The sequence below is a fragment of the Peromyscus eremicus genome, chromosome 3, assembly GCF_949786415.1.
Source record: "Peromyscus eremicus chromosome 3, PerEre_H2_v1, whole genome shotgun sequence".
In the NCBI taxonomy this organism is placed as follows: Eukaryota; Metazoa; Chordata; class Mammalia; order Rodentia; family Cricetidae; genus Peromyscus; species Peromyscus eremicus.
The window spans coordinates 29,628,049-29,647,379 of NC_081418.1; the positions used below are offsets into that span (position 1 = coordinate 29,628,049).

A 19,331-nucleotide genomic window follows, 5' to 3' on the forward strand; every position below is an offset into this window, starting at 1 on the left:
ACCAGTATAGTGGGATATTGCTGTGACAGACCTAACCTTGTTTTGGGGAGGATTGTTTAAGAACTTTGGGCTAGAAGAACCATTGAGTGTTAAAAGATCTGTGGGATATTCTGTGGGAGCTTGGAAGATAAGAAATGTTGAGAGCAATATAGGAAGCCTGGCTTGTGAAGTTTCAGAGGGAAATTTAATGATTCTATCGGGGCCATTTGTTATTTTGAATTAAGATCCTGTGGTTCTGATTAGCTGGGGCTGAAGAATCAGCTAACCAGTGATTAACAAGATACAAGAACTATTAAAGCAAAATTTTGCTTTGCAATACTGGTCGGTTAGAGCTAAGAAATTAGAAGAGACCAGCATTATTGAGGTGAAATCTTCTGGGCAGTGTTTCCTGAGAGCACAGAGAACCCAAGTTCTTTGGAGGGATCCAGAAGATCATGAGTGAATCCCAGACAGTGGATGGTGAAATTTTGTTTTGCTTTGATGTAATTGTGACTGTGCCCTGATTTTTCCCTCTTGAAGTAAGAGAGTTTTTTAACTGAAGCCTATAGTTGAGAGACTTGGATTTTTAAAGAGATTGGCTATTTTAAAGGGACTGAAATTTGAATATGTTTGAATTTGTAAAGACTCTGGTACTTTTAAGGTTATCTAAGATCCTGTGGGATAAATAAGAAAGGAAGGGTTGTGGCTTAATACTGATGTGTGTGTTTGTGTCAAATTGATAGGGGTCAGTTGTACTGGCTGATTTTGTATGTCAACTTGACACAAGCTAGAGTCATCAGAGAGAAAGGAGCCTCAGTTAAGAAAATGCCTCCATGAGATCCAGCTGTAAGGTATTTTCTCAATTAGTGATCAAAGGGGGAGAACCCAGCCCTTGGTGGGTGGTGCTATCCCTGGGATAGTGATTCTGGGTTTTATAAGAAAGCAGGCTGAACAAGCCAGGAGAAGCAAGCCAGCTCCCCTCCATGGCCTGTGATTCAGCTTCTGCCTCCAGGTTCCTGCCCTGTTTGAATTTTTGTCCTTGACTTCCTTCCATGATGAATAGCAGTATGGAAGTATAAGCTAAATAAAACATTTCTTTCCCAAGTTGCCTTTTGTTCACAGTGTTTTGTTGCGGCAATAGAAACCCTAAGACAATGAATAAAGCTACTATGAACATAGCTGGGCAAGAGTCCTTGTGGTATGATGGAGCACCTTTTGGGTATATGCCCAAGAGTGGTATAGCTAGGTCTTGAGGTAGATCAATTCCCAGTTTTCTGAGAAACCTATATTATTTACTTCCAAAGTGGCTATACATGTTTGTACTCCCACCAGCAATGGAGAAGTGTTCTCTTTGCTCCATATCCTGGCCAGCATGAGCTGTCATTTGTGGTTTTGATCTCAGCCATTCTGAAAGAGTCATTTTGATATGCATTTCTCTGATGGCTAAAGATGATGAACATCTCCTTAAGTGCTTCTCATCCATTTGAGATTCCTAAGAACTCTCTGTTTAAATCTGTACTCCATTTTTAAACTGGCTTATTTGGTTTTTTGATGTCTAGTTTCTTGAGTTCTTTATGTATTTTGGATATCAGACTTCTGTCAGATGTGGGTTTGGTGAAGACCTTTTCCCATTCTGTAGGCTGTCATTTTGTCCATTTGATAATGTCTTTTGCCTTACAGAAGCTCTTCAGTTTCATGAGGTCCCATTTATTAACTGTCAACCTTAGTCTCAGCACTATTGGTGTTCTGTTCAGGAAGGTGTCTCCTGTACCAATGTATTAGAGGCTGTTCCCCACTTTCTCTTCTACCAGGTTCAGTGTAACTAGATGTATGTTGAGGTCTTTGATCCACTCGGACTTGAGTTTTGTAAAGAGTGATAGATATGGATTCATTTGCATTCTTCGACATGCTGGTATCCAATTAGACCAGCACCATTTGTTGAAGATATTTTCTTTTTTATGTTGTATAATTTTGGCTTCTTTGTCAAAAATCAGGTGTTCATAGGTGTGTGGATTTACACGTGGGTGTTCAACTCAATTACATTGATCAACCTGTCTATTTTATGCCAATACTATATAGTTGTTTTTTTTTTTTTTTGGTTTTTTTTTTTTTTTTGGTTTTTCGAGACAGGGTTTCTCTGTGTAGCTTTGCGCCTTTCCTGGGACTCACTTGGTAGTCCAGGCTGGCCTCGAACTCACAGAGATCCGCCTGGCTCTGCCTCCCAAGTGCTGAGATTAAAGGCGCGCGCCACCACCGCCCGGCACTATATAGTTTTTATTACTATTGCAGCTTGAAATAGAGGATGGCAGATGATGAGACCTCCAGTTCTTTTATTGTATAGGACCATTTTAGCTGTCCTGGGTTTTTTGTTTTTCCATATGAAGTTGAGTATTGTTCTTTCAAGGTCTGTAAAGAAATGTGATGAAATTTTGATGGGAATTGTAATGTTTTATGTTATATTTGTTGAACATATATTACATTTGTTTATATTGTGGAGCATTTGTTTAATGATGCAAAGATGGGTTGCATTCTTTTATGTTGCATTTGTTTAACTCTGTGAAGCTACATTACTTTGCCTGTATAAAACACCTGATTGATCTAATAAAGAGCTTAACAGCTCAGGCAGGAGAAAAGATAGGCAGGGCTGGCAGGTACAGAGAATAAATAGGAAAACAAATCTGGGAAGAGAAGTTCAGGGTGTAAAAGGAGGAGAGGAGATCATCAGGGGCCAGCCACCCAGCTACACAGCTATACAGCCAGCCATGGAGTAAGAAGTAAAGAAAGATATTTAGCATAGAGAAAGACAAAAGCCCAGAGGCAAAAGATAGATAGGATAATTTAAGTTAAGAAAAGCTGGCTAGAAATAAGCCAAGCTAACGCTGGGCATTCATAAGTAAGAATAAGCCTCCATGTGATTATTTGGGAGCTGGGTGACAGGCCCCTCAAAGAGTATAAGAATAAAAACACAACCAACAACAGTATTGAATCTGCAGATTGCTTTTGGTAATATGGTCATTTTTTCTTTATTAATCCTATGGATCCATGAGTATGGGACAATCTTTCCATCTTCTGATATCTTTTCTAATTTCTTTCTTCAAAGACGAAATTCTTTCATACAGGTCTTTCACTTGCTTGGTTAGAGTTAACCTAAGATACTTTATATTGTTCGTGGCTATCGTGAAGGGTGTTGATATTTTTTTCTCAACCCATTTATTGTTTGTGTATAGTAGGGTACTGATTTTTTGTTTTGTTTTGTTTTGTTTTGTTTTTCAAGACAAGGTTTCTCTGTGTAGTTTTGGTGCCTGTCTTGGATCTTGTTCTGTAGACCAGGCTGGCCTCAAACTCACAGAGATCCACCTGGCTCTGCCTCCCGACTGCTGGGATTAGAGACGTGTGCCACCACTGCCCGGCGGGCTACTGATTTTTTAAAGATAATTTTGTACCCAGCTTCTTTGCTAAAGGTGTTTATTAACTGTAAGAGTTCTCCAGTAGAATTTTTGGGGTCACTTATGTATATTATCTTACCATCTGCAAATAGCAATACTTGGACTTCTTCCTTTCCAATTTGTATCCCCTTGATCTACTTTAGATGTTTTATTGCTCTAGCTAAAACTTCAAGTACTATATTGAATAGATATGGGGAGAGTGGACAGTCTTGTCTTATTCCTGATTTGGAATTACTTTAAGTTTCTCTCCATTTAATTTGATATTAGCTTGCTGTAAATTGCCTCTATTATGTTTAGGTATGTCCTTGTATCCCTGATCTCTCCAAGACCTTTACCATGAAGGGGTGCTGGATTTTTTTCAAAGGCTTTTTCAGCATCTAGTGAGATGATCATACTTTTTTTTCCAGTTTGTTTATATGATGGATTATACTGACAGTTTATTTATTTATTTATTTATTTGTTTGTTTGTTTGTTTATTTATTGTAAACTGAGCCATCCCTGCATCTCTGGGATGAAGCCTACTTGATCATGGTGAATGATTTTTTTAAATATGTTCTTGGATTCAATCTGCCAGTATTTTATTGAGTATTTTTGCATCAATGTTCATGAGGGAGATTGGTCTGTAATTCTCTTTCTTTGTTGAGTCTTTGCATGGTTTGGGTATCAAGGTAATTGTGGCCTCATAAAAAGAATTTGGCAATGTTCCTTCTGTTTCTATTTTGTGGAATAATTTGAGGAGTGTTGGTATTAGCTCTTTTTTGAAATTCTGGTAGAATTCTGAGTTAAAACCACTTGGCCCTGGGGCTTTTATCGGTTGGGAGACTTTTAATGACTGCTTCTATTGTCTTGGGGGTTATAGGTCTGTTTAAATTGTTTATCTGATCTTGTTTTGACTTTGGTAAGTGGTATCTACTTAGAAATTGTCCATTTCTTTTAGATTTTAAAAAATATGGAATGCTTTATGAATTTGCTTGTCCTCCTTGCGCAGGGGCCATGCTAATCTTCCTTGTATTATTTCAATTTTAGTTTATGTGCTGCCAAAGTGAGCACAAGACTTATAGATTTTAACAAAGGGTGCGTGAATAGCATTAGAATGACTTTTTATGTACTTATGTGCATATTTGCCCATGTGTGTATTTGTAAACGTATACATGGGTACAGGTGGTTGTGTGTGTCTGTATTTGTGTGTATGCGTCTATGCATGTGTGTGTGTATGTTCATGCATATGTATGCCTGTATGTATGAACACATGTGTGTACATGTGCCTGGGTACATGCATTTGTATATGTGTTTGTGCTAGTGTGTATGCAAGTGTGGGCATGTATACATTGGCGTGTGTGTGTGTGTGTGTGTGTGTGTGTGTGTGTGTGTGAGATTTGGAGCATGGTATATCCTATGAAAGCAAATTTGACCAAACTTTTCATGAACAAAATTCACTTTAAGTCTTTCTTTCCTTTCTGAAATTGTCTTAATGTTCTTTTTTTTTTTAAATTTTTATTTTGCAATACAATTTAGTTCTACATATCAGCCACGGATTTCGTTGTTCTTCCCCCTCCCGCCCCCCTCACCTTCCCACCAGTCTGCCCCCCATTCCCATCTCCTCCAGGGCAAAGCCTTCCCCGCAGACTGAGATCAACCTGGTAGACTCAGTCCAGGTAGGTCCAGTCCCCTCCTCCCAGGCCGAACCAAGCGATCCTGCATAGGCCCCATGTTTCAAACAGCCGACTCATGCAATGAGCACAAGACCTGGTCCCACTGCCTGGATGCCTCCCAAACAGATCAGGCCAATCAACTGTCTCACCCACTCAGAGGGCCTGATCCAGTTGGTGACCCCTCAGCCATTGGTTCATAGTTCATGTGTTTCCGTTCATTTGGCTATTTGTCCCTGTGCTTTATCCAACCTTGATGCCCTTCAACTGAAGAATGGATAAACAAAATGTGGTACATATACACAATGGAATACTACTCAGCAGAGAAAAACAATGACACCATGAGGTTTGCAGACAAATGGATGGATCTAGAAAAAATCATCCTGAGTGAGGTAACCCAGACTCAGAAAGACAAACATGGTATGTACTCACTCATAGCAGGATACTAGATGTGGAACGAGGATGACTGGACTGCTACTCACATCACCAGGGAGGCTACCTGGAAAACAGGACCCTAAGAAAGACACGGGGATCGCCCAATGACAGAGAAATGGAATGAGATCTCCATGAACAGCCTGGACATGAGTGGGGGTAGTGAAGGGCGAGGGTCGAGGGAAAGAGAGCTTGGGTGAGTGGGAGATCCCAGCTGGATCAACAACAGAGAGGGAGAACAAGGAATAGGAGACCATGGTAAATGAAGACCACATGAGAATAGGAAGAAGCAAAGTGCTAGTGAGGCCCACAGAAATCCACAAAGATACCCCCACAACAGACTGCTGGCAATGGTCGAGAGACAGCCCGAACTGACCTACTCTGGTGATGGGATGGCCAAACACCCTAATTGTCGTGCTAGAAACCCCATCCAACTACTGAGGGATCTGGATGCAGAGATCCATGACTAGGCCCCGGGTGGATCTCTGGGAGTCCAATTAGCGAGAATGAGGAGGGTTTATATGAGCGAGAATTGTTGAGGCCTTAATGTTCTTTTGAGCAGAAGTTCCAGACTGTTCTTTGAACTGACCACTTAATCCTCACAAGAAGGCTTTGAGATAAGTCTTTTCGTCACATCCTTTTACAAGAAAGTAACTGGGGATAAAGGGATGATACCATTTGGCCACAGCCAGGCCTGCAAACTAAACGGCTAGAATTGGGACTGTAGCAACCAGCCCCAAAGCCTGAGCCCTGCTCACCATGCCATAGTGGCTTGCTGAGCATCCATGGCCAACTTCTTCCCTTTCACAGACACTACAGAAGAACACTGTGTCAGCACCACGTAAAAGCAGTGGGGTTTGCTCATTTCCCTCTCATCGACAGTCTCCTCTAAGAACCTTTAACCGGCCCTCATGGGGAAAGTCCACATCCTTGAGGATTTGCTGCACTGTGGGTTCATTCCCGGTGGGGAGGTCAGCAGCTTGCTACAGACAGAATGCCTGCCGTTCCAGCAAAACTCCTCCGATTGTGAGCTGAAAGCAAGAAGCCCTCTGCTGAGGTGCCAAGGAAAACACTCGAATTATGAAGTGTTTCTAACAAATGTTTCAGAGATTGTAAACGGGAAGTTTTCTAAATAGCCAAGGAATCTGAAAGAAGCCAGCCTGGACTGCAAGCTAGCTCTGCAGCCCAAGAAGTTCCAGAGAGTTGCCATTCTTTTTTTTTTTAATCTGAAAGCCGGCACGACTGTGGCAGCGATGCCCGTCCGTCAACTGCCCAATGGCACCGACATTTTTTTCTAAGACGGAACGATCCAAATAGTTTTACAGGTCTTTGATTTTGAAATATATGCAATTTTATATAATTTTGGCATCCTGCAGCAGCATTTCGAAGTGGAATCAAAGGTTTATCTTTATAAAGTTTATAATCATTCCACAAAGCTCAAGATGTTTGGCAGTGCTTGGAGACTTAAAAACAGTAATAAAAGGTTACCATGAGGAATTCAAAGCTGCCTTGTATGGTAATGCTGATTCAAGCCACCACATACTTCGGCATCCTAAATTGAACTGAGATTGGAGTGTTGGATCAGTAGTATGGTGCTGCAGAGAATTTCACTGGCTTGTCATTTAACAAGGGGCAAGGAGTTTCAGAACAGTGAAGTGCTTCAAATTTTAGAGAAAGAGAAAGGAAGAAAATGAAAGAAAGGGTTTGGGAAGGAAAGAGATAGACAGACAGATACAAACACACACACACACACACACACACACACACACACACACACACCAAGTGGAGTGTTGCATTTGGGGATGCTTTTATCACACATTTATCAACCTTCCCAACTGTTCTTTGGTAACAAGAGCTTCTCTTTGCCTTGCAACTGTAAACTGCTTTTTTTGCCGACCTGGAATGCGCACTGTATTCCTGCCAGGTCCAAGCTCACTCTAGATCTGTGATCCCTCATATCTTGGTATGTCAAGGTCCTCAGTTGTTGGCAGCCAGTGAAAGGGCTTTTCTTATGAATTACAGTTGACAAGGAGGTTGCATAATATACCCTAGCCATGCCCCATAATCTATATGAGATGCATTTAAATAGAAGACAAACCTAAAGTTTAGTTCAACAGTTGATGTCAAAGTCTTTTTTTTTTTGGTTTTTCAAGACAGGGTTTCTCTGTGTAGCTTTGCGCCTTTCCTAGATCTCGCTCTGTAAACCAGGCTGGCCTCGAACTCACAAAGATCTGCCTGGCTCTGCTTCCCAAGTGCTAGGATTAAAGGCGTGTGCCACCACCACCCGGCTCAAAGTCATTTTTAAGAATAGAGGGCAATAAAAAAAAATATGCTGTGGAAAAGTCCGTTCCTCAAACATTGTCTGGAGACAGGGCAGGAACTGAGCTGCTAAGCTAATGCTCTGAGGTTACTGATTAGAAAATAGCTAATTTTTGACCCCTTTAAATGATCTAGCTTTCTGACAGAGACAATAGAAACAGGTCAGTGGTGCATTAAAGTGGAAAGATGTGCCATGAGAACACACAGGTACCATAGACAAAACTTTAAGCTAATTTTCTTGAACAAATCTAAAGGTCAAATGAATCATAGCTTCAACAGCAAAAAGCTAAGACTCTTACAAGATGAGGGCTGTTTATGAAAGTCATAGACAGATGTGAGAACATCGTTCCCAACCAAGTTCTTTACAGGTTTCCCTAAGCTGGAAATGCCAGTTTGTTGATCAGCAACGTGCCCTTATGCAGCAAAGTCAATTATGACTAGCCATCATGTTTGAAATTTCATTTCAGAGGAAATAGAAACATTGTGCTTTTCGAATGTTGCTATTTTCGCTTTTGAATTTCATGAATACTAACATGTCTGAAAGTTTAAAAATACATAATGAAGGCATTTTGAATGAGCAAGAAAGCAGAAAATTTGTGGCTATAACATTAAAAGTTTCTCTAAAAAGATAAGTGCAATGAAGTCACATATTCTACCAAATCATAGAGAATTACTAGTTTTTCAGAAATGTAGAATGTACACATGCCATAAATTTCTCTCTCATTGTCAAGCAATAATATAAACATACCCCCTTTTTTCTTTCTTTTCTTTTTTTTCTATTTGTTTTTTAAGACAGGGTTTCTCTGTGTAGCCTTGGCTGTTCTGGAACTTGCTCTGTAGAGCAGGCTGGCCTGGACTTATAGAGACCTGCCTGTCTCTGCCTCACAAGTGATGGGATTAACGTCATGTGCCACCACACCTTGTGAACATGCCCTCTTAATTTATGAATTTTACAATGTTTTTGAGAAGGAAGTATGCATGATGCCTACTGGTTTGGGTTATTATTCAAAGGAAAAAGTCAAGTTCTTTCCCTCTCCTCACTTGTAACAAATATTTCAAAAGGTACCCAAGTGGTATGTGAAGAGAGACATGAAAAGCAATCTTCACGTAATTATAATGCTGACTTTATTAGAACATCCCTTCAGAGCCAATAATGTGACATCACCAGGTATAACTGATATCAACAGACCCATCAGATAGCACTCTGATGGCAAGTAGAAAATATCAGCTCTGTGTTTATTCATTTCTTTAACCAACAGGGCTCTCAGAGTTTTAAGAACTGTGATAACATATGCTTGGGATGTCTTTCTGTATGCTGTGAATGTGTTGCTCTGATTGATTGATAAATAAAATGCTGATTGGCTAGTTGGCAGGCAGGAAGTATAGTATAGGCAGGATAAGCAGAGAGGAGAATTCTGGGAACAGGAAGGCTGAGTCAGAGGAGTCGCCAGCCAGAAACAGAGGAAGTGAGATGTAAAAGTACTGGTAAGCCACAAGCCATGTGGCAACTTATAGATTAATAGAAATGGGTTATTTAAGATATAAGAACAAGTAGCAAGAAGCCTTCCATGGCCATACAGTTTATAAGTAATATAAGTCTCTGTGTGTTTACTTGGGTCCAAGTGGCCAGCTGCAGAGCCGCAGGACCTGAACAGAACCAGGAAAACTTTAGCTATAAACATTTGTATGGTGTACACCAAGCTTATGAGCTCAAGACACTTAGCATTTGGTGAAAGAAGCAGATATATAATCAATTAATCATCATGGAATATTGTCTTACTGCTTCTATCCTGTCTAATTCTTGTGCTAACATTGTCTCTCCTAGAGGAGTAAGAGGTTATGGGAATGCAGACTTCATCATTCTTACAAAGGAGACCTAAGAGGTCATCTGCTACTGAGTAGGAAAGTTGGCTGTCAATGAGGAAGTAGACCCTTATCAGACTTGGAGACTTCTGGCACCTTAATTTTGTGCTTTCAGCTTCAGAACTGTGAGAACTAAATTTCCATGTTTTATAAGCCTACCAGTCTATGACATTTAGTTATATTAGTCTCAATAGACTTAGACAACACATGAATCCTCAGAAGAAGGAAAGAAAGAATGAAAAGGAAAGAAAGGAAGGAAGGAAGGAAGAAAGGACGAAAAAAGAAAGAAAGAAAGAAAGAAAGAAAGAAAGAAAGAAAGAAAGGAAGGAAGGAAGGAAGGAAGGAAGGAAGAAAGAAAGAAAGAAAGAAAGAAAGAAAGAAAAAAAGAAAGAAAGAAAGAAAGGAAGGAAGGAAGGAAGAAAGAAAAAAAAAGAAAGAAAGAAAGAGACATCAAATGGAAAAACAATGTTGGAACTGGATCCATAAACAGGAGTCTGAGTGACCAGAAGGAAGGACGCAGCACAGTGGACATGCTGGCATCACAGTCATGCAAACAGAAGCATTATGTGTTCAGTAACAAGACTTGAGTGTGCATGTAACCCAAGAGGAGGAGTAATTTGACTGAAGGAAGAGAAGGAGCAATGCAGGGAGAGGAACAGCCTTTGAGCTGGTGAAGAAGAGAATGCATGAGGAAGACATCGTCGGCAGTGCAGCTGCATAGTTGTGCTTTCCAAAGGGTCCTTCACAGAATGGCTTTACTTTACAAAGGCTTCACTGATTGACTTATTTCTAAGTTACTTACAGTAAACTGACAAGGAAAGTTTTTTTCTCAAGCTCGTTTAAGAAATTCTGAGTGTATTGTCCATATTATTTCTGTGTCTAATATGTAATGCAAGGTATTATAATAATGACAGCTCCCCATGCTTAATTGACCTTCCTGTACAGGTTATCATGAAGCATTAGTGTAGCATGTATGGTACTGTAAACAACAGAGTAAAACTGAAGATCATATTCACTAAAGGGAGAGGAAAGTCTCAGGAAGGTTTGAATTTCAGAAATTCAAGTTTGGCAAGGCTAAAAGGGGACTTGGAAGACTAAGTTGGGAAGTGGAAGTCTAGGGAAAGCCCATGTGAATGGCATAGAAAGTCTGAATTTGATACATTTTCAGAATTCATAGGACTAAATGGTTAATTAATGGAGAATGGAGAGTTGAATGGGAATATAAGTGATGAAGTAATGAAGTCATCAAAAATAACATCATTGTGGTACTGAGACAAACTGATGGCAAAGGAGCTCTCAATATGGTGCATTGACAAGGTCATCACACCACTACAAACTATGAACTATAGGTGTAAGCTAACATTTACTTGGAAAGCATTCTGAAAAAAAAAAAAAGAATTCAATGGGTTATACTCTTAAGAAATATTGATGTAGTGAAAGCCAAGGAAGGTTCAAGAAGTAGGGGGACAAAGAAATGGGAAAACTAAGTACAGGTGTGGTTCTTCATGGCATCTTACACCTGCAAAATATGTGCTGCAGTAGACATTGAAGAAGATTATAATATTTTAAAATAGGTCGTATGAGTTTGATAATGTCAGTTTTATATTACAGTCGTTTTACTATATTAATTTTAGAGGATGTTGTTATTCTTGGAAAGTAGCAACAAAAGAGTTAAGTAATAAGTGGAGCATAAAGTTTATAAAATCTCTCAAACAGAACAGAAATGTGCAATATATACACATATAAATGTATACTACATATTTCATGTGGCAAATTTCCAGGAAGAGAGAAAGACAATAATAAGGTAAACATGGTATGTTAAAACATGGAATTTTAAAATCTGGTTAAGACCAGGATTTGTGGTCCTGCCTTTAATCCCAGCACTCAGGAGACAGAGGTGGATAAATTAATCACATTAGTGATTAACTCTGAGTCACCAGTAATGCATCAATGTCACATTAAGGAAAAGAAATAAAAGAACTTCCTCTTGGAATCATTTAACTAAGAGAAAGTCCAGATTTGAATTATCTACTTCATGTTCCCTGTGTCTTCTGTCCTTTTTCTGTTATATGAGTCTGAATCTGTGCCTTCCTGAAGAAGGCTGTCTTGTGAATCTCTCTGTCCCTGTCCTTATATCTGCCTCTGTGTTTGTCTCTATATGTCTCTGTGTGTCTGTTCCTAACAAAGGTCTTTGTTGAATGATATAGAAAGTATCACATGGAAAAAGAATGGAACACTTCACAGAAATGTTTAACAGAGTTTTTACAAGGGATTAAGTCACTGCCTCCAACTGACCTAGATAATGAGCAGTATTACAAACACCAGTATTTATCAGCCAATATCTAATGTTGTGTTCAACACATATGGTGGACATCCATTTTAAAAGATTGCTTTCCACCTCTGTATTTGCTGCTTTTAGCAAATGATACACATGCATTTTTACTCTGGGTTGGGCATGGATGTAGTTGGAAGTTTTCCTGTGTTCCAGCTGGCCGGTGGTCAGGACAAATCTCTCCCACTTGCATCCCCCAAGTAAACACACAGAGGCTTATATTAATTAGAGCTGCTTGGCCATTAGCTCAGGCTTATTACTAACTAGCTCTTACACTTAAATGAACCCATGATTTTTATCTATGTATAGCCACATGGCTTGGTACCTTTTCTCAACTCTGCCTTATCATCTTGCTTCCTCTGTGTCTGGCTGGAGACTCCTGACTCAGCCATTCCTCTTCCCAGAATTCTCCTCATCTGTTTGCCCCATCTATACTTCCTGCCTGGCTACTGGCCAATCAGCATTTTATTAAACCAGTATACAAGGGCATTATCCCACAGCATATGGAAGAATATATAATTTAAGGTTTTATCTAAGAAATTAACTTAAGTTGTAAAAGTTTATTACATGAGAAATACAAGGCAACTGAGGTTGGTTGCTACATTGTTCTCTTAAAGTCAGGTTAAAAACTCAAGCTGAGTACATAGTAGGGTAGCAGTCTCAAGTCTGAAGTGACCTCAAGTTGTATTACTAACTATGGCTGTGATATTCAGCAAAAGTTCCAGTTTCTTAGAATAAGAGATATTTTTGTAATATTGCATTACCACACAGAGGTATGCAGGTCTTTGTGTTTGAGGCCAGCCTGGTCTAAATAGAGAGTTCCAGGCCAGCCAGGGTTACACATGAGCCCCTGTCTCAAATAAATAAATAACAAGTGACAATTTTTGGTGAGAGTTGAATGGAAAATTTTAGTATGCTTTTTTTTTCTTCTGTAATTTTTCTACACTTTTGGCATTTCTTTAAAAAAAAAAGAGTAACTGAGCAACCCCATTGTGACATTGTAGGTGTTTATCTTTTTTAAATGTTTATTTTATGTGTGTATGCATTTTTGCCTGTACGAGATGTGTACTACACACATGCAAGTGTCTGTGGAAGCCAGAAAGTATCAGATCTCCTACACCTGGAGTTACTCATGGTATGAGCTGGCCACCTGATATGGGCTCTGGGAACTGGTCCTTCACGAGACAGTAAGTGCTCTTAACTTCAGAGCCATCTCTCCAGCCCTAAGATTTATTTAAGAATTAAATCAACAAGTACAAAACATGATGATTCTGTCACTTCCACTTGCAGTGCTGGGTTCAGAAACAAAGTGGACAGGCCTGGAGACATGAATCTGAGGGGGGAAAACTAGCTGTGTCTGGATGTGTTTCTTCTGAGTGCCATGTCGTACTGAGGGAGGCATGCCGGGAAAGCATGGCCAGAGTTCATGAAAGAAGGGGTGTTGAAGTCTGAGATTTTCACAGACATCTTTACATTGATACCCTCTCCTTGCTAATGGTTTTAATGAGATGGCATCTTTTCGTTCAAACTGCCTTCCACAACAAACCGCCAGTCTTAGTCAAGGCTCCATGGGGCATATGGCTTTACTACACTTTTAAAAATGAGCTAGCCTCTCCTGAAAACGGAGCTGACACAAGAGACACGTATTTATTTGTATAAAATATTCCAATCTATTAAGAAACTTATTCTCAATGCAGTGGTTATTAGGGTCCAATAACTACAATTTGCTGTTCTAGACACAAATGGAAGGGAAGGGAAGTTAGTATGTGGTCTCAACATCAATTGAAAGTGATAACTTATCAGGTTAGGATTTAAAATTCTCTGAGAAAAATCACCCTTATTTTTTCAACTTTCCTAAACTTCGTGATCTACAAGGACTTTTACTCCAGGAGCCAATTTGGATACAAGTTTGATTAAGATAAACAACACTACACTGAAAACACTTGATTTAATACAGACTGCCCTTTTACCTAAAACTAATTTCATTAGAAAGGGAGTGAGCATTAATGCCAAAGTAGATTGCACTAGCTAAGCTAAGCAAATGTCCGATTTTCCAAACTCCCTGGGTACAAAATTGAACAGACTCGAAGTGTTTTGTTGAAATAAATATTATCTCTATCTTGTGTACATAGGCAGTTTCCACTTTTTCCAAGGCCAAGTGGTGGATATTCTTGCATGAATCATTTGTTGCAAAATGCCAGAGATACCTTACCACCCGTCTGTGACTCACATTAGCATGTAAACATCTCATGCACAATTTATTTCCACTTCTTGGAGCAATTATTGGAGTAAAGCAGAGCAACTCTTCTGCTGTCTTTACTGAATTTAGATGCTGATCAAATTATATCAAGATGAGTATCTGGCTGTGCTGCCTGGGTTTGATTATGACTGCTTCTTTAGAAATGATCTTGGATGAGGTCCTATTCCTTTTGAGCCTTGCTTATCCATCTATAAAATGGAGCAATGAAAACATCTTGAATTTTGTCATATGTTGGCATGTGCCTTATGAAGAAGAAAACTAACTCCATCCACCCAGGAAAACTGTGTCATCATCTCCTGATCTGTTTCAAGACCAGTGGAATCCATATGCCAGCCATCATTGTAGTTCAAGAGTTTTTGAAAAAGCTGTTTACTACCTAATTTTAAAATATCAACTGTATATTTTAGTATTTTCTTTGTAACAGTTTTCAATACCTTATGACTACAGGTCTTCCTCTGAAAAAAATCCTTCCCTTGGTTCCTTGAATGTGTAAGCTGAAGTCAAGAATGCTTATGCTACGTATGGATATGACATAGTGTGCAGATCCATGCACACCACCATCCAATCCAAATTAAAACCATACAGCAGAAAAGTTCACTCTGTACAGTGTGTTAAAATGTTCAGTGTGTGTGATTTGCAACAAAGCTTTGAGGAAGTGTCGTTTCCCAGTATGGCCTCTTCTGAACAATTTTAACCGAACAGAGGTCACCTAAGAAGCAGCTCTTACCAGAAGACCAGGTAATACAAGTCCATCTTAGCATGATCTTGGAAGACTACCCATTTAGATGGCCAATGTGATCTCTCTGAACCAAATAAAATATGTATACTTAGTTTTACATCCAGTTATATCTTACAGGAGATAACAACTCCAAGGGCATGTTCAGGAAAGAGAGATTGTGGAGACAAGGGGTCAATAATTGAGTGCTGGCTCATAGAGCTCAGAGGAAGGAACCATAGAGAGCCAACGGTCACTTCCGTGGACTGCAGGAAATTTCTCAAAACGCTTGTTGATTCTCAAAAAGAACTATGTCAGAGACTCAATATTATTAAGCTCAGTGCTAAGGATGTAGTTCAGCGGGGGGGGGGGGGGGAGAGAGAGACAGAGAGAGACAGAGAGAGACAGAGAGAGACAGAGAGAGACAGAGAGACAGAGAGGCAGAGAGACAGAGATTACATGTCAAGTTGCTAAGGTATCTGTGCAGTCTCCACACCTATTATCATTGCTCCATTGTTTTAAGCCTATGGGCATTCTGGTTATCCAAAACTGTTCCAGCATACCAGAGTTGAGTTTTTGTACTATATACATTCTTGATTTTGCTTTTCTCACCTTTTTATACAATATTGTTCTGCTTAAAACTTTGCTTATTTGGCTTTGTAATTTTCTTCTTAATGTTAGTCTATTATTTTATGCCATATTCTTTTTTTAATTATATTTTACAAATAATAAAATTTAAACCACTGTCGTAAAATTATCTTCTTCCAGACTGAGTTCTTCATTTCATCTTCTGTTTGCCATGGTCCTCATCTATAGAGCTCTTTAGGGAGATGGATTTGTTGTATATTCAACTCTTGCAAACTTCTCCAGCTCTGCATGTGTTGGCATGAGGCCCTAGCAAAACTCTCCTGGGGTATCTTGTCAGTCCACATCTCTTTCTGGGACATGTTACTGAAGGGTGTCAGTCATCATTTGTGGAACTGCTACACTGGTTAAGCTTTTCTGAAAGATAAGATTAGGGCTATAACACAGTGCCACAACAGAATCCATTCACTCATTCAGTAGAGTCTCAGTTGGTATCACCCACTCTGTTCAGTTTAGAGCAGCAAACAGCACAGACCCAAGACGGAACCCATGTGTATCAGCTTTTGGGGAGATAAGACTATAATGAATGAGGAACAGAGCATACATAAGACCCAGACTGTGAGAGTTCAGAGTGAACAGGCCAAGGTGACTAGTGAGGAGTAGATGAGAAGAATGGACGGCACTAAGGTCAGAGGTGTAGAAGCCAGAACACAGAGGCCCAGGCAGGAATTTCTGAGGCCCTGAGCTTCGACTTGGAGGACTAGAAGAAACCATCTATGGTTGTGTTAACAGACGGAGGAGTGATGGCTATTTTCTGAGAGGATTTATTTTTAGAATTATTGTCTCTTACACTATCACTTTTCAACTTGATGGACAGAGGTTGTACCGTCATCCTCTTGTTATGTGGCTGCTGGGGAGTTTCTTCTTCCTCTTTCGTTTTGTTAGGTGTTAGGAGAAGTTAAAGCTATTCCCGTGGGTTCCAGCCCTCTCTTCCTCCTCCACCTAGGGGACAATGATTTTTATTTCCACTGTGCTCTCATTTTGGTGGCTCTCAGGAAGGGCCTCACTCACAGTCACCTTCCGGTCTTTGTCACAGTGGGTTGTGCCCTGTGCCTCTACAGCACAGCTCAAAGACACACTAGCCCAGTTGCAGTTTCTGGAGCCTTGGCTTCCAGGATCCTGGCAGTGGGAACCTGCATGGTAGGGCTTCACAGCTCCCTTTGTTTGACTGTATCATTCACAGCTGCATGGTTCTTTGTTTAGCACTAACCTTTTGCAGAGTTGGAAATGTGTGTAAGAAATAGTTGTAGATTTATTTTTAAAGATTACAACAGAGATATCAGGCTGGTGAGATCTCTCAGAAGGTAGAAGCCAGATGACTTGAGTTGGACCTGAGTTGTTCCCTATTCCACAGGGCCCATGTCATGGAAGGAGAACAAGAGTCTGACCATTTTTCTTCTTACTTCCATGTGCGCACACACATACACACACATGTGCACGTGCATGTGACACATAAAAAGGCAAAATAAAATCATTATATATCATATCTTCAATTGTCTTTCACAGGAGAAAAACGATGGTAGATTTGCAAAGCAATGTTTCATTGACATCAAGGGAAGGAATTCAAGCCTTTAAAACTAGCAAAGGCCAGGTGGTAGTGGTCCATGCCTTTAATCCCAGCACTTGGGAGGCAGGGCCAGGCGGATGGATCTCTGTGAGTTTGAGGCCTCCTTGGTCTACAGAGCAAGATCCAGAACAGGCACCAAAACTACACAGAGAAACCCTGTCTCAAAACAAAACAAAACAAAACAAAACAAAACAAAACACCCAAAAAAACCAAAACAAACAAACAAAAAAACTGTCAAGGAATTATCTTAGCTACTGAGCATGGACACGAAGTTTCTTGAATATCTGGAGAATAAAAAGATGGCTTTATATAAAAATTTACTGGGAGACTTCAAATGTATTTGTTTCAGTAAAAGGATGAAAGGAATTCTGAAAGCTGGGCCCAGTATCAAAGGCCTGAAAGGGGTGTGGGTGCGAGAGGAGGCAGGGATCCCTGGAGATCACTAGTCAGCTCATTAGATGGACAGCTCAGTAGAACCATAGAGAGCCTGTCTAAAACAATAAAGTGGAGAGTGATAGGAGAGGACATCAACCTCTGGCTTCCACATTTGCACAAGTGCATTCACACACACACACACACACACACACACACACACACACACACACACACCTCTAAATTCTCCTCATGAATATGTCCAAGAATTTGGAATCTGAGGTTGGAAATAATTGACCCTAGCAGAATGAACTATATCGGGACTCACTTCAATATGGTTCAGTGCTATTTGGATTGTTGTGCTGGATGTAAAGAGTATGTGGTGTTATGAACTATCTGTAGAGCAGGAGTTAAAAAGGGATAAGACATTAACTGGCTAAAATGTGACCAATAAATTCATCCTTACTCATAATAGAGCTGTTGGCTGTGGCAGAGACAAGGTGAGTTTTTGGAAGATAAACATGGGAAAAACTCTAAACCACTAATAGCCACATAAAATGTATTATTTATAGTATCAAAGGCTTCTTGTCTACATACTATATATATATATAATCTGTTGTAGCATGATGGTTTTTCTCAAAATATTTTCCAATATGTTCTCTATTTGATGAACTCTTGACAACTACTTAAAGGTTGTTCCAAGGTTCTACCCACTACTTATGAGTAGTTTTCAAAGCCCATACTCACAATTCCCTGGTTTGGCTGGAGAGAGAGAAGGGTTGGGAAGCAGTCTCTGTCTACAAGGATACTTTTTGGAACACATTTGTGTGTGCAGGGTGCATTTTTTATAACGAGCTTATGAGTCCAGTCAGAGATCTGGACTTGACCTACTTGAAATAGGCCCACCAAAGACCTTTGTGTAAGATAAGGAAAGAAAAAGAAAAGAGCCCCCAAATTACTATGCCAATCGAAAATGAAGAAGCAAATACTAACCAGCATTCCTGTGTCTCTCTTATCTCTGCCCATCTGAAGTAAAAATCTTTAAAAAGAAGGTATCAGGCACACAAGAACTCAACTGTTATCTGTTATTCTTTTAAGTTAATGTTATTTAAAGTTTCTACTGAGAAGTATTGCAAGCCTGTCCCTGAGGGTTTTTTTTTATTGTCTCTAAGTCTACACATGTCAATTAAATTCAAGCTTAATAAGAGTCACTGAGTAACTTGAAACATCTTGCGATATTATGGCTTGCATATGGAAGAATTTTAATAGCTATTTCCCAAAATTTTACAATAATCTCAAAGGTTTACGCTGTAGTCCAAATAGCAAGGTGGAAAGGAAGAAAGAGTTTCCAAAGTAATGAGAGAAGCAACATTTTCATTCACTATATCAGAGAAAAATTGAATTTTTTTCTTCATATATCTATTACAGCTACCATTTCTACGTTTCTAAATCACTAGCCCATGAAGAGGTAAAAAAAAATGGGCAAACAAAAATTATGAGAAAAAGTAGGAGTGTCAGAGAGTTAGCAAATGAAAGTATTATGTTCTCGTAGTTTTCTAAAGTTCATAATGTTTCTAAGCTCTTAAAGTTTGTAGCTAGTTCTTATTCCCTTTTAATTTTCTTATTATACATTTATTTTTACTTCTAATTTGGCATTTGTTACTTTGGATTCCTAACAGGATTACAGTTGTCTACCATCAGCCTCAAGCATTGCGAAAGGTAGGTGTTTCCCCTTAGGTCGCATAACTTCAG

At 39.6% G+C, this 19,331-nt stretch overlaps 1 non-coding gene across 1 annotated transcript; it reads right to left on the minus strand.

Moving 5' to 3' along the window:
- Positions 1-4,368: 4,368 nt before the first annotated feature.
- On the minus strand, positions 4,369-4,475 carry LOC131907609 (U6 spliceosomal RNA). Its single transcript, XR_009378498.1, has one exon. It is a non-coding gene; the product is annotated as a U6 spliceosomal RNA (small nuclear RNA).
- Between the last annotated feature and the right edge of the window lie 14,856 nt (positions 4,476-19,331).